This window comes from Parasteatoda tepidariorum, chromosome 6 (genome assembly GCF_043381705.1).
Source record: "Parasteatoda tepidariorum isolate YZ-2023 chromosome 6, CAS_Ptep_4.0, whole genome shotgun sequence".
NCBI classification, from domain to species: domain Eukaryota; kingdom Metazoa; phylum Arthropoda; class Arachnida; order Araneae; family Theridiidae; genus Parasteatoda; species Parasteatoda tepidariorum.
This window is the reverse complement of record NC_092209.1, coordinates 73,143,897-73,158,381: the sequence shown is the minus strand read 5'-3', so window position 1 is coordinate 73,158,381 and position 14,485 is coordinate 73,143,897.

Genomic DNA, 14,485 nt, shown 5'->3' with positions numbered 1-14,485 from the left:
AAAATGGTTAAATAATGATTTATTTAATTTATATTTTACCATATTCAAGCAAAACTGTAAAATAATCATAAGTAGAACAGTATTAAATAGAACAATTAGCTTTGAGAAAACCGTTCATTAACTGTTTTCTTTTAATACGGTTAAACAACATGAATTTTATCACATTAACTAGGAACTTAATGAAGACACTTAGCTTCTTCAAGCTAGATACATGTTAAGGCTAAGAGGGCTAATCTGTAAATCTCATGACAACAGAACGGGGGTACGAGTCTCAACGTTATCACCACAATATTTAATCCATACCCTTCAACGCTGAAAGAGTTTTTATAATCCTGCACACCACAGTTTGTGACCCTGGACTATTAAAATACGATACTCTCACTCACGCAAAGATAGCAACACCATAATGCTACTTAACACAAAATATCTAGTATTTACCATCCCTTACAATAAATGAAATAACCTGATAAACTAATTAAACCACGTTCCATGGTTCATTTGATAAAACACGATTCAACCACAACCTAATACTATAAGCCTAACCCATTGCCTAGTTCCGATGTCCAGTTAAATTGCTTTGTGTGATTTTAAAACCATGCTTGTTGATGCACGAAAACACTTAGTTACTGGCAGAGGGGTACATATTATAGACGAGAGAGCTAATCTGTCAACCTCATGACCGGCAGAGGGGTGATTCCAATCCCATTAATGACACAGTAATATTTCATCCATTTCCTTCAATACACGAAATGTTTTCAGTATCCAGCACTCCCCAATTTGTGACCCTGGGTTATTAAAATACGATACTCTCATTTACGCACAGGTGACAGCATCACCTATCCATCAGCTAAACTATCTGCAATGTCCAGTTTAATTCTTTTTTAGATTTTGAAACTATGCTAGTTGTAAATGGTAAAAAAACTCTAAAACTCTAAAAAATAATATGACCATTTTTAGAGTCTATTTTAAAGCTGTTTCAATAATTAAATAAACGTAAGAAGTTGTTTCGCAATTATTTAAAACATCTTTAGAAGAATAATAGAAATCATAAACACTAATTTTTGTGATTACTTGCAAGTATTGCGAGCAAACGTAAATTTGGAAGTAAAAAATAATAATCCACTAGTTAAATAAATTATTCTACTTTTTGTATTAACCTAATGAATAATACAAAGCAAAATTGCAAACACAGTCATAAAAATAACTTTTTAAAGCAACTGAAAAAAACACGTTTTAAAATTGAAATTTCCCACTGGCAATTTTATGTTCTTGTATGTATATATGGTTAAACTATTATTATTTATTCTTAAACATTTTGTAACATATTTTTCGATGCACTCGAAGGGCAAAGTATAGTTCACGCTACCTGAATGTGGTAAAATTTACAAATCAATTTTTTTAAAATAATATTTTCTCTTGGATATTCGCGCTCCTCCCCTCTAGTGTGTTCGCGCCTCAGGGGGGCGCTCTCCATGGGTTGCGAATCGCTGCCTTAAGACATTGCATAAAAATCATTTATTTGGTTAAATTTACTTTTCAGATTCGTATTTTTTGGTTATAAGAACTATTTGTGTGGTTATAAGAACTTGAAAACTAGAATTTTCAATAAACCGTTACCATATGAACGGAAAAAATTACTATATGAATGGTTTAAATACCGTAGTCCCGCAGTGGACTGATCGTTAAGACACGGTTCCCAGCAGATCACCGAAGTCAAGCATCACTGGCTACGGTCAGTGTGCGGGTGGGTGACCACTTGGATCAGTCTGCGCAGGGACCGAGTGTGTGCGGTATTGATCCTCGTTAAACTGTTCTACCGTAAAGTGCTCGACTTCGCGTGCAGGTTTTGGGGCTACCGAAGCGGGGGTGCCATCGCCACCGCAGAGGATCAAAATTGTGATGGCATGTCTTCGGATCATCCTTAGAGATGTTACCCAGACCGTCGCCAATAGCCCATTGTGCAGCTCTAGAGCGACGTAAATGAACAACAACAACAAATACCGTATGTTTAGGTTTTATTTACCAGAACTGTTATTTTTTTACTAGACATTTTATTACCGTACTGTGCGGAAATTTCATCAGATTTTTTTTTCTCTTTGAAGTCAATTTACGTTGTTAGATTAAGCAAAACATGTTATTTGAAGTTCAATTCATCAAAATAACATTTAACTAAACTCGGTACCCTTCAGCACCCATTACGAGCTTCCACCCCATGATTGTCAAAGGTTATCGCATTCAAGCAATCTCGTTCCATTTCCTTTACACTGTAGTACTAAGGGGATGTAATTACTGACAATGTCAACCTTCATCTATCAAATGGCACCGCAATATAGAATCAAGTTAACATGTCTTATATACTAGTGAATTGGTATTTATTATTTATAGTGGTAGTTATCCCCACATTACTCCGCTTCCAGAATTTTATCTGCGATAGAATTTGATGAACGAATACCACTAGTTGATTAGTGCTGATTGTAATGATTTGTGGTAAAATTAACAATAAAATATGGTTGTGTAATATGTGGTAAAAATTGATAATTTTATCATGATACCCTTAGAGCATGGCAGGAAAGAAATTTATTTGCTTAAAATTTACTTTTCAGTTTTCAAAATTTGTGGTAATAAGAAGTATGTTTTTCAAAACCAAAATTTCCGGTAAAGCGTTACCAAACGAATGGTTTAAATATCTTATATTTTGGTGATATTTAACAGAATTATGTTGTTGGATTTTTACCAGATAGTATGTTATTACCAAACAGTTTGTTAGTTTCATCCGAATTTTTTTTCTCCGTGTACAGTAATGTACAAATTAAATGTAGTCATTCTGCTATTAATTCATTTGCTACTTGATTATATTTTGTTACAAACCGTGATTAAAAACATAAAATTACAATTTTCAAACTTGAGAAAGCTTTTTTTCTCACTTTACCATTTAACTATTTCTCATTTAACTATTTCCAACATTTTTGAAAAGAATATTTTGTCTAATTGCTTAACCTTGATGTGCTTCCAGTACTTCTTGTTTGGGAATTTTTTAAAAAAAAGAGAAATTTTTGTTAAATATATCTTCAAATCCCTAAGACTTATGTCATGACAAATATCCTTTTAAAAGTTTTCTTAACTCGTTTTTTAAAAGAAAAACAAAGAGCTGTAAATCTTGAGGGATTTTTTACTTCTGAAGCGCTGAAAGCTTTAAAGTGTTATTTGTCAACATAAATCAGATTTCCTTTAAAGAATTTAAACCGTTTAAACCGAAAACTCTCTTGGTTTTTTAAACGCTTTTTAAAATGAACAAGGACTAGTGTTGGTTTAGAACCCTCGGAAAAAAATGAAAATAAGTAATTTTTTTTTTTTTTTTTTTTTTGCTACAAGCCTTAACATTTTANTTTCTTTTTTAGGATTTTCTTTCTCTCAGAATTTTCTTGCAATTTTTGTACTCATCTTACGGAAAGTTATTTTTTAAGATGTGAAAGATTTTTGTTTATTGAAAGCAGAGTTATTAATGAAAATATTTGTTCATAAATTTTTAGAATATGCATTTGTGAGCATAAATTTGTTTAAAATTTATTTAGTGAATTTGTTTACATTATTTTTGATTATATCGTCATTTTTAACACAATTGATATCCAGGTGACTCTACAAATTTGGTAATATTTGGGAATTAAATTAATTGATTGAATTTTCACGTTTTTACACATTTTTGTAAAACACTTCCATGCCTTAAATATTTCCATATTTGTAAATTCACTCATATGCACTCTATAACAAAAAAAATCGACGCACCAAGAAGCAATCATCCGATTGCTTTGAAATTTCGTATGCATGAATGTTTTGAACAGATCAGGCTGGAATGATGCCGACTGGGGACATATAGTCTTTAGCGACGAATCCCGCTTCCAACTGTGTCCTGGCGATCATCGATGACGTGTTTGGAGACGCACAGGGCAGAGGGGGGATCCTGCCTTCACTATTGCACGCCACACGGGCCCTCAACAAGGCATTATGGTCTGGGGTGCCATTTCCTTTCACAGCCGGACCGCTTTGTTCGTCATTAGAGGTACGCTTACTGCACAGCGGTACGTCGACGACATCCTAAGACCTGTTTTGCTACCGTTCCTTTTGCAGCTCCCTGGGCTGGTTTTTCAGCAGGACAATACCAGACCACATACGGCACTCATAGAAGGAAATTTATTGGACATGTAATTGATCAATTCTGTATGTGTTCTTTTTTCTTGAGAAATAATTTAGATTTACAAATTATCTGCTAAGACATAGCAGCAGAATCAATTATTTATTATTTTTATTCTTAAATCGCAGAATTATAAGTGGTTTCGATTTGAAACATTTTTGTCATGCATTTGAGAGTTTCCGTTTCGTCATAAATCACGTGACGAAGAAATTCTCATAAGTAACGATATCAAAGATTTCAGAATCGTCAAATATGAAAATTTTATTTCTCAAAGTGATTAAATTTCGATCCCAAAACAACAAAAATAAAAATATAAACCAGCAGTCTCAGACATGTTTCCAAAAGGTAGCATTGCTGTTGTAACTTTCTTATTTAAAAATTGACTTGCAAAAAGAGTAAAATTGATTAGAAAATATTTTATATTTTGCAATTCCCCAGGAGAAGAGACAGCAAGGGAAATATCGTAGCTACAAGTGAAAAAAACTTTCACTACCCATGTATATTTCTAGTTTTTTAAATTATAAAGAGTGCAAGGGATTATAAAACTAAACCCTTTAAATTTTAATTAACTTGGTTTGAAGTTTTTAGCATCTACGAGTATAACTAAATAGAAGTGAAATAAAATATATTTTATTCCATTATTCCAATTAACCAACGGGCAATTTAGCTGTTTTCCAGTTAAATTATAATTGCTTTAAAATGCTAAATGAATTCCCTATAATTGGCTTGACTGAAATTGACTCCTTTTATGAAGAAAGAAATTAATATTGTTATGTCAACCAATAAGCAGGTTTTATGGTAATCAACTATTTTAGGCAATATTTAATTGAATCTTGAAACGATCTGATTTTAATGTTTTTTTTTAAATAAGAAAAAAAATGTTTCTATAAAAACAGTTGGAGAACACTGATTTACAGGAACATTTAGAAACAAATAAACAAAAATTTATAACTTCAATTGCAGACAAAATAAATTTTTAATTATTTGACAATGCACAGAGAAAAAAATCTCACAGTTTAATTTATAATTAATACTTTATTTGACTGAAAATCAAATCATCAAGTGTTACAGCTGGTTTACGTCTCATATCTAAGATCTCAAGTATATCTCTTTTCGCATCAAATATGAAATATAGGAACAAAAAATTTTGACTGACAGTAAATATGTTATCTGCCAGTAGAAAGTATGCCAAATGAGCAAAATTAATTATTAATCTGTCATATGAATCTAATGAGATTTTAAATAAGTTTTTATATTGAAAAAAAATTTGAAAATCTGCTTTGGTAAAACAAATTATTCAGCAAACATGTGTATACATTTTTTAATCTGTAGACATGCTTTATTTTCGAAGTGTTTTAAAAGAAAGTTTAAAAAATGATTGAAAAGTATCGTTTAGAAAGAAAACTCTGCACAACTAATGGTACATAAGAAATACCAGCTTTCTTTTTACTCAGAAAATCAATATATTTCTGGAACACTTTGAGGTTGAGTAATTATTTTTAACGCTTGTTGCATAAAATGAAATGTCTCATAATTTTTCTCACTTTTTAGATTTTTTTCGAGCTTTTTTTCTTTTAGCAAATTCGCTAAAAATGATAGAAAAAACTTTTTGATCTAATAAAAATGAAGTAACTTCGTTGTAATTAGCCACTTTAATATTAAAAGTACATTGATTTAAGATTATTTGACGTACAGTTCTATTTTTTTGTATTTTATGTCCTTTTTTGCCAATTTTCTGAGAAACGAAAATAAGTTTTTTTAAATTTCCTTTGACATGCTAATATTATTAAAATATGTTTAAGTTAATCTTGTACTCGTTAGTATAAACAAGTAAATAAAAAAAATTTAAAAAGATTATTTTTAATTAAGAATTAAAAAAATAAACAGCATGTTCTAGAAAAAAAACATTGATTTTAACTTATCATGGCATTTTTATTGCGTCAATCATCACTTCTTTTAAAGCGTCAACAATTTGGAAACGAAATCATTTAGCTGTCATTTGGCGAGGAAAAAAGTTTTTAAAAAAGTTTTTATTCGCGTTCATGAATATATTTTTATCACATTTTTGTGATTTCTTAGTTTATTAAAGTTTTGTTATTTATTCTACATTGCCTGAATGGAATATGATATGGTTCAAATTTACTACAATCTTTAATAATTTGATAAATTAAGCAACGTTATCATACTTTTGAAAATTTATTAAACGATATGCAGCCAACTTGAATGGAAATCTGGTTCATCATTAGTACCTTATATAAAAGTGCCTAAAATTTGAACGAAACTATTTTTTTTTTAAATTTACTGCAACCTTTAATAAGTTGATAAATTAAACCATGTTATGGTACTCTTGAAAGTCTGTTACGCGAAATTCAGACAACTTGAACGGAAATCTGGTTCAAATTAACACCTTATTTGAGGTTGCCAAAAATTTGAACCATGCTACTTTTTTTTTAAAAAAAATGTACTTGCCTTTAATAAGTTGATAAATTAAACCACACTATAAAAAGTTCCGGATATAATTACTTGAAACTGCTGAAAATGACTAAGAAGAAACATCTTATGAACCTGGTATTGATGCATTATAGTTAGTTTCAAAAATTTAATGTAATTTTTTATATATGGATAATCGATCACAAAAATTTTAACGTAATTTACTCAAAACTTTGTTTTTCTAAATGCTGTATCTCTAACTAATACAATTTTCATCCGATTTACTTCAAATTTTGACACTTGTTCACTATTAATGTAGTTTTCGTCACACGAACGGATTTTTTAATTGAGTAAACTGGTTTTGTGTAATCCGTGAATAGGAAAATTATTTTAAATCATTTATTTTATTTTTTTTTCTTCAAAAAACCATCATTTCGTAAAAAAAAAATAATTTTTTTTTTTAAATTACAGTTTTTTTTAAAATTTATTCATGTACTTTAGAAAAGTCAAAACGATACAAAATTTAGATGACTTTTTTTTAACTAATAAGAACAGAAAGTTAAAATAGTTTTACTTTTCAAAAAAAAAAGTTATAATCACTGTGTTATATAAGAGTTGGTTTTTTTTTTAATTTTTGCATTTGTAACATGATAGAATGTAGATTAAAATATGCTCAGTAAGATGAAGGAAAAATATATTAAGTTAAGTTTATCACAATCGTTGCAAAATTCATCAAAAAATCCTTTTTTTTTACAGGCTCCCTCTTAATATAAAATCAATGAATATAATCAAAATCCATTTACCGTTTGAGCAGCCGTTTTATTGTTGGCTAGAAACGGTAAAATGGCTGTAATTTGATAGTAAAATAAATTCCACACCACAGTAAACTAACAAAAAAATTTGCCTAAGTTCTCCCTAAAGCCGTGTTTGTTCACAATTGATGTTACTGTTTTTTTATTATTATTATTTAGGCCACCCATGATTTATGCTCCATTAATTAAATTTTTGGAAAAAAAATATTAACTAAGAAAAATACTAACTGTATTAACTGAAAATATTAACTAAAAAATACTAAATATTAATATTAACAGACTAAGTTCGTTCAAAACCATTCACAGATTTTTATTGCAGAGATCCCAAACTAAGCTACACCTGTTTTAAAACACACCTCTCTGAAAAGTTTTATTCCCTTCTAACGACTGAAGTTGTTGCAGATCAGCTAAAAGAATTGCTGGACAAAATCATTATAATGTCATAAAAGACGCAAACGATTTAAAATATGTATAAAAAATATGTTTACAGTAAACGCTTGCCTCAAAAAGAAAATTGAAAACGACTTTTTCTCAGGACATCTTTTTGCTGAATTTATGTTATTGAGAGTTTGTGAATTCACAAGAAATGTGGGACCAAACAGTTTTAACTCCGTTTTAAGTTTGCAAATAAAAGAAGTTTCTCACTTTGACGATGTTATTTCCTCGTTCAAAGTAACCAGCGAATTTAATTTCTACTATTCATAATTCAGCTAAAAGAAATGGTGGACAAAATCATTATAATGTCATAAAAGACGCAAGCGATTTGAAATATGTATAAAAAAAAATCCATTATTTGTAGTAAACGCTTGCCTAAAAAAAAATTGAAAACGATTTTTTCAGAACGTCTTTTTCCTGAATCTATGTAATTGAGAGTTTGTGTATTCACAAGAAATGCGGGATCAAACAGTTTTAAATACGCTTTAAGTTAATAAATAAAAGAAGTTTTTCACTTTGACGATGTTATTTCCTTCTTTAAAGTAGCCAGCGAATTTAATTTCTATTATTCACAATTCATTGAAATGATAGAGAAAACTAAAATAAAGAGATATTATGACATAAAAGCTAACGAATACGTTATCGAAACATTTTAATGCATTTTTCTCATAACACTTAAATGGAGCCGAATTGTGCTGCCGGCACAGACTGGCAGAGAGAGCGTTGGATCTAGGACCGAGAGGTCGTGAGTTCGTTATATCCGTCGGTAGAAGACACTGGTGACTGCGAAATGGTGACATTGCACGCTAAATCTGTCAGTGTCACAACTATTCTCATTATTATATTCTTGGTTCTTGACGGAAGGAAAAAAATAATTCCCCCATAATTTATCTATTTATTTTTATAGTTTTAAAATAAAACCTCCCTAGTTTTATTTTCGTTGATTTTTATATTGGATTTCAAGTTAAGCATGTATATACAAGATGTTAAACTAAATTGAAAATTTTAGCTCAATAATACATACCTTTACTTACCTCGAAATATAGCCGTTGAACCGTTCCTTCGCTATTTCAATAAATTTATTGTATTCAATTCTGCACCATACTTCCACCGATATTTAACATTTATCCAACAATACACTTTTAAACATTGGTTTTCTTAATTTTCTATGAAATTAAGATTGTTTCAGATTAATCACTCTTCGAGTTAGTTTGACTAAACGCGATTTTAGTCAATATGAAAATTAATTTTAGACTAGAAATAATTAAATAACTTAAATGTAGAGCAGAAATTTTTAGTTTGAACTTTGAAGCCCATGAAAAAAATTTTTAAATGGCATAGTAAGAAATTGATTTGTTAACTTGATCTTAAAAAACGAAATCAACTAGCGTAAATGGCGAAAAATAACATTGACATAAATTCAACAGCTTTAAATCTAAAGGCAACAAAAATACACTGACCTTGTGTCTCAAATAAGTTTTTTAAAAAAAACTTTTAAATGTACTGATGCAAAGTTATTTACAGATAATTTAGTTCATAAGCACCTCATTTAAGAGGAATCCTACAGCCTGGTTTTTAGATTAATTGTGTATTGAAAATAGTAGCTCCAAACAAAATGGAATTAGTTTTATTCTCATAAAGTAGAAGTTTCAAAGGTTTGTATATTTGTTTAAACGAACTCTGAAAAAAAAACCTGCTTGAAATATTTCGTGATCAAATTGATCTAATGGCTTAAAGAAAAAATTAGATTTCCTGCAAATACTGAAAAAGGGGTCTGGGGAAAATGGAGCCAAATGGATACAGATGTTATTGGCTCTACGTATTTAACCAACAACTCATTTGAAATAAGTATTGGCAAACGAATTTCATCACTCAGCACATAAAATTAACATTGTTGTTAGTAAAATTGGATCCTTCATAAATTAAGAATTTTAATACTTGATTCATGCCAGTTCAAATAATCGCCAATTGTTTAGTGTTAATTGCTTTTCCCTTTAATGCATTGCCGATATACTTTTCAGTACTTTTAAACTGATTTAATACATTTAAATGGCTCTTCTAACAATAGTTAGCAGTCTTTTTTAGTTATAAGTCAGTCGATCTGCTAATTTTACTTACATATAGGTGGAGTCTCTATTCAAAATGTTTCAGCTACAACAAAAATTCTTATTAGTTTCTTGGATTGTTTTAATAATACTAAATTTATCAAATGCTCACTTTTTCATATAACCTCTTAGCCATTGTGATACAAAAGAATCTTTGCTTCCCTTTATTGTACCACAATGTTGCCCGGGGAACGCCAATCGTGGAGGCGAGGTTATTTTATTCTAACTGCTTAAACACCAAAAACAATATCTGATGATATACAAAAGGTCGATTTTTTTCCTGTATTATGGGCATCTACCATTATCGGTACAATCTACTACTTTTGAAGTTTTGTCATAGTCACTGGGTCTTAGAATAGTTGTTATTTTAGTGTTTAGCAATCAAAATAGTTCCCCAAGAGGGCTGTCAGACACATTTATAAGTAGCCAGAACATGGACAACAGCCCCCCGAGGAGTAAAAGAATCGTTGATTCCGTACATTCCATGAAAATATATTCTTACAGGGTAGATCTATGAATTCTGCCACATTCAAATAACAATGTAAATAAAAATAACAAAATAAATACAGTAGCATAAATAACTACTGAACACATAATTTTGATAACCAGAATGCCAAATGAAACTTAGATATTTTAATGCAAAACAATATGAAACAAAAGCCAAAATGATGTCAGGGTAAATTTTGCTTAAATACTAAACTTATAATGATAAACTTATCTAGTACTTAAAACTACACATGCATATATGCAAGTTGTTCTTTACAAGAATTTTGAATTCAAGAGAGCCAAAGGAAGAATTGCATAAATAAACTCCGAAGAGACATAAAGACATGGAAATGACAGAATCACCAATTTTTTCCCATACTCCTCTAAATATTTTTGAAAAAGTGGAATAGTAAAGCAATTGACTTAAATATTAATTTAATATCTATTAATTTAAATATTTTTTCAATCTAAAACTTTTTATTTATTTTTCAGAATGTACGAAGAATTAAATCTCTAACTTCATCCTAATTTAAATAAAAATCATGTACATTTTTCTAGAATTTGATTAGAAGTTTAACATTTAATTTCTTTAAAAATGCCATAAATTCTTCATAAAATAGGTTGAAGGTATAAATTCAAAAGATGACGAAATTTTTTGTCTATTTTTTGAGAAACGGCATAAGCATATGAGGTAAACATCTAATACAAGTCTCTTTAAAATTAAAACGGAGCATTATATTTTATTCAACTTTTAATAAGGCGTTGATAGCTAAGAATATAAAATGTACCATTCATAGTTTGAGTTCTAAATAATGTGATACTACAGAAGTGCATAATACTCTTGGCAACTTTAGCTAAGATATGAACTTTTCGATTACTAAGTAGGCTTTCCAAAAAGTGTACAAGCAACAAAAACCAAAATTGCTTATTGAAAATTATGTTGTACTACAGAAGTATATAATACTCTTGGCAACTTTAGCTAAGATATGAACTTTTCTGTTACTAAGTAGGCTTACCAAAAAGTGTACAAGCAACAAAAACCAAAATTTTTATTGAAAATAATGTGATACTACAGAAGTACATAATACTCTTGGCAACTTCATCAAAGATACGAACTTTTCGGTTACTAAGAAGGTTTACCGAAAAGTGTACAAGCAACAGTACGCTAGCAATGATTTTAATTTAAAATATGTAGTACTAATGTGATATACAATATTTTTGGCAAGTTTAATTGCAAAGTGAAATATTTAGGTACTGAATCAGATTGCCGTAAAAGGCACCATTGATGATTGTAATTTAATGTGGTACTACTATGATATAAAATCCTTTTTGACAAATTTAAATATAATGAATTTTTGGTTATTAAATAAGCTCGATTTAAAATGCACTATTAAAAATTTTAATGTGGAATGACTAATTTGGTACATAATACTTTCAGTAAGTTTCGAAACGATAATTATTTTTGGTTATGAAATTTTTGATAACTAAATTGGCTTACCATACGTTTTTCAACAGTGATGAATATAAAGTAAAGTATGAAGTTTAAAAAAATGTATAGTAAAAATTTAAAAATGCGCAATTAAATTAAAATTGCAAATTAAAATTTAATGTGCAATTGTATTAAACTACAACAAGAAAAACACTATCAAAAGCAATCTAACTGCTATTTAGCTTTTTCAAATATATGAAATCACGTTTAGAGTAAAATCAATCTCGAGACACTGAGATTTAATCTTTCTAATAAGTTCAATATAAGAACTAAATTTTAAATATTAGCATGAGAATGAAAATCTAAAGGAATTGTATTTTATCTACTGCAACTTAGATTAAAATTGCTTTCAAATACTATTTATTTTTTCTGAGTTTGTTTGTTTTTTAGTTTCATGATTCCATTAGTGAAAAGTTTTAAAAGTACGTACCAATTTAGGAATAATATTTTTACTATATGAGTGACTTTACTATTCCAGTTCATGATAATTCTCATTTTAGTTAATTACCTGAAAAGAAAATACTTATTAAACATACATAGTCGGCAAAACACTAGTTTTCAAAATCTTAAAAAAGAAAGAATCTATTCTGTTTGAAAATTGCTAAAGCAAGAAAAAGAAAGACTTATTTAATTGCTTGAAAGCTTATCAATGTTAAAATGAGCCAATCTGATTTACTGCAAAACCAAGGAACGATTCCAAATAATTTAAAAATTAAACATAATGAAATTTATGATTTAAAAGAATTAAAATTGAATCCATGAGATGTGAATAGTATTGTACTAAAATAAACGAAAATATCTGATGGAGAAATTAGGATAATAAAAATTTAAGATTCATTTAATTGCTTAAAAGTTTACCAACTTTCAAATAAGAAAATCTGAGATCGGCAAATGCCAATATACGATTCTAAGTTTCTTAATAATTAATAGAAATGATATTGACCAATCGAAAAATCAATTGATTGTAATAAATTCACATTGAACTAATGGTGCAACAAAACAATGAACAAAAATATCTAAGGAACAAAGTAGGAATAGAAATCCAGAGCAGTGTAGAGTTCATAAAAGGACATTAAAGTATCCCAAAAACTGGAAACTGAGATGACCTTGTAACCAAGGTAAAGGAACCAGTAAAAAACCTTCAACTCGTAAAAAACCAAATTCAACCTTTGAAAGTAATCGATCTCAGTTTTAAAACCATTCAGTTTCCAAGAGTACTTGGTAAAAACATGAATCCAAAACAAGAGATCGTAGAAGCATTTCAGCTGACAGAATAAATCTCCGACCCAAAAACATGAATACATTAAACTGAAAACAGAGTAAAAAACCATGAAAACAAAGTACAAAGCGTTGAAATCCATCAAACAAAGCGTTGAAATATGAAAACAAAGAGTTGGAATAGAAAAAAGCAGATTTTTTTATCACTTCGAGATACACAATAAAACTTGTCAAGTTTCAATGGCAGTGTCTCAAGTTCAAAAGAAAGAATCTATAATATTAGAATTCAATCATGTGATCAGTTTCTAGCATTTTTATTCGCCAAGACACATGAGGTGACTTTCCAATATTTTGATTGGTCAAACCAATTGGTGCGACTTTGCAATTTTTTTCATTGGTCAAACGAATCATATGTTTTTATTTAAATCGGGCTACCATAAGCACAAAATTATTATTTTATATTACTTCAGTAACTATAAATATTTATTGTGATTTTTGGTTATAGGGTAAGAAAATGTTTATCGTACATCTAGTCAATATTTTTTTTGCAATGTATCTAAAACAAACATATTATATTATTTATCAAAATATTTATTTGAAATTATACTCATTTATTAACCATACATTGAGTTAGATGAGGTTATGAAATCTAAAACAGTGTAAGATAAGTACAATGACGCATTGCAACTAGTCATCATAAGTCAATTTTAATAATAAAAGTATTAAAATTCGTTTGACTTTTTATTTTATTTCATGACATTTATTTTTAAAAAAATTTATTAATTGTAAAGGAATGTGTTATTGATTAAATGAATTAAACAAATCAATTACAGAGGTGTAGCAAAATTACATAAATCAATTTCATTCCAAGTTTGGATATAAAACATCGTGTCGTTGTTAATGTACAGAGAGGAGACTGTCCCAGACATTTTGTCTTACCAAATGACTTTTCTAGCTCTCTAGGTAAAAAGTTTGAATAGCTATTTACCTTAACCAGGATACTAATTTTTAATTACTTTCATTAATTAATAATATTTAAGAATAACTAATAATAATGAATTTGAATGTATAAAATGATTATAAATTTGCATTAATTATTACTTAAGTTAATGAATTGCACTTTATTTTAATTTTATTTCCAATGGTGTAGGAAAAGAGCAAACAAAATCACAAAATGACAAGGAACATGAATTATGAAAGTTCTTCAGATGTCTGGCACTCCAATATATTTAAAAAAATCTACAGTAAAAAGGGTAAAAAAAGCAGCATGAATACTATTTTATTTAATGCCTGCATTCCTAGGTAGTTGTACATATTAATA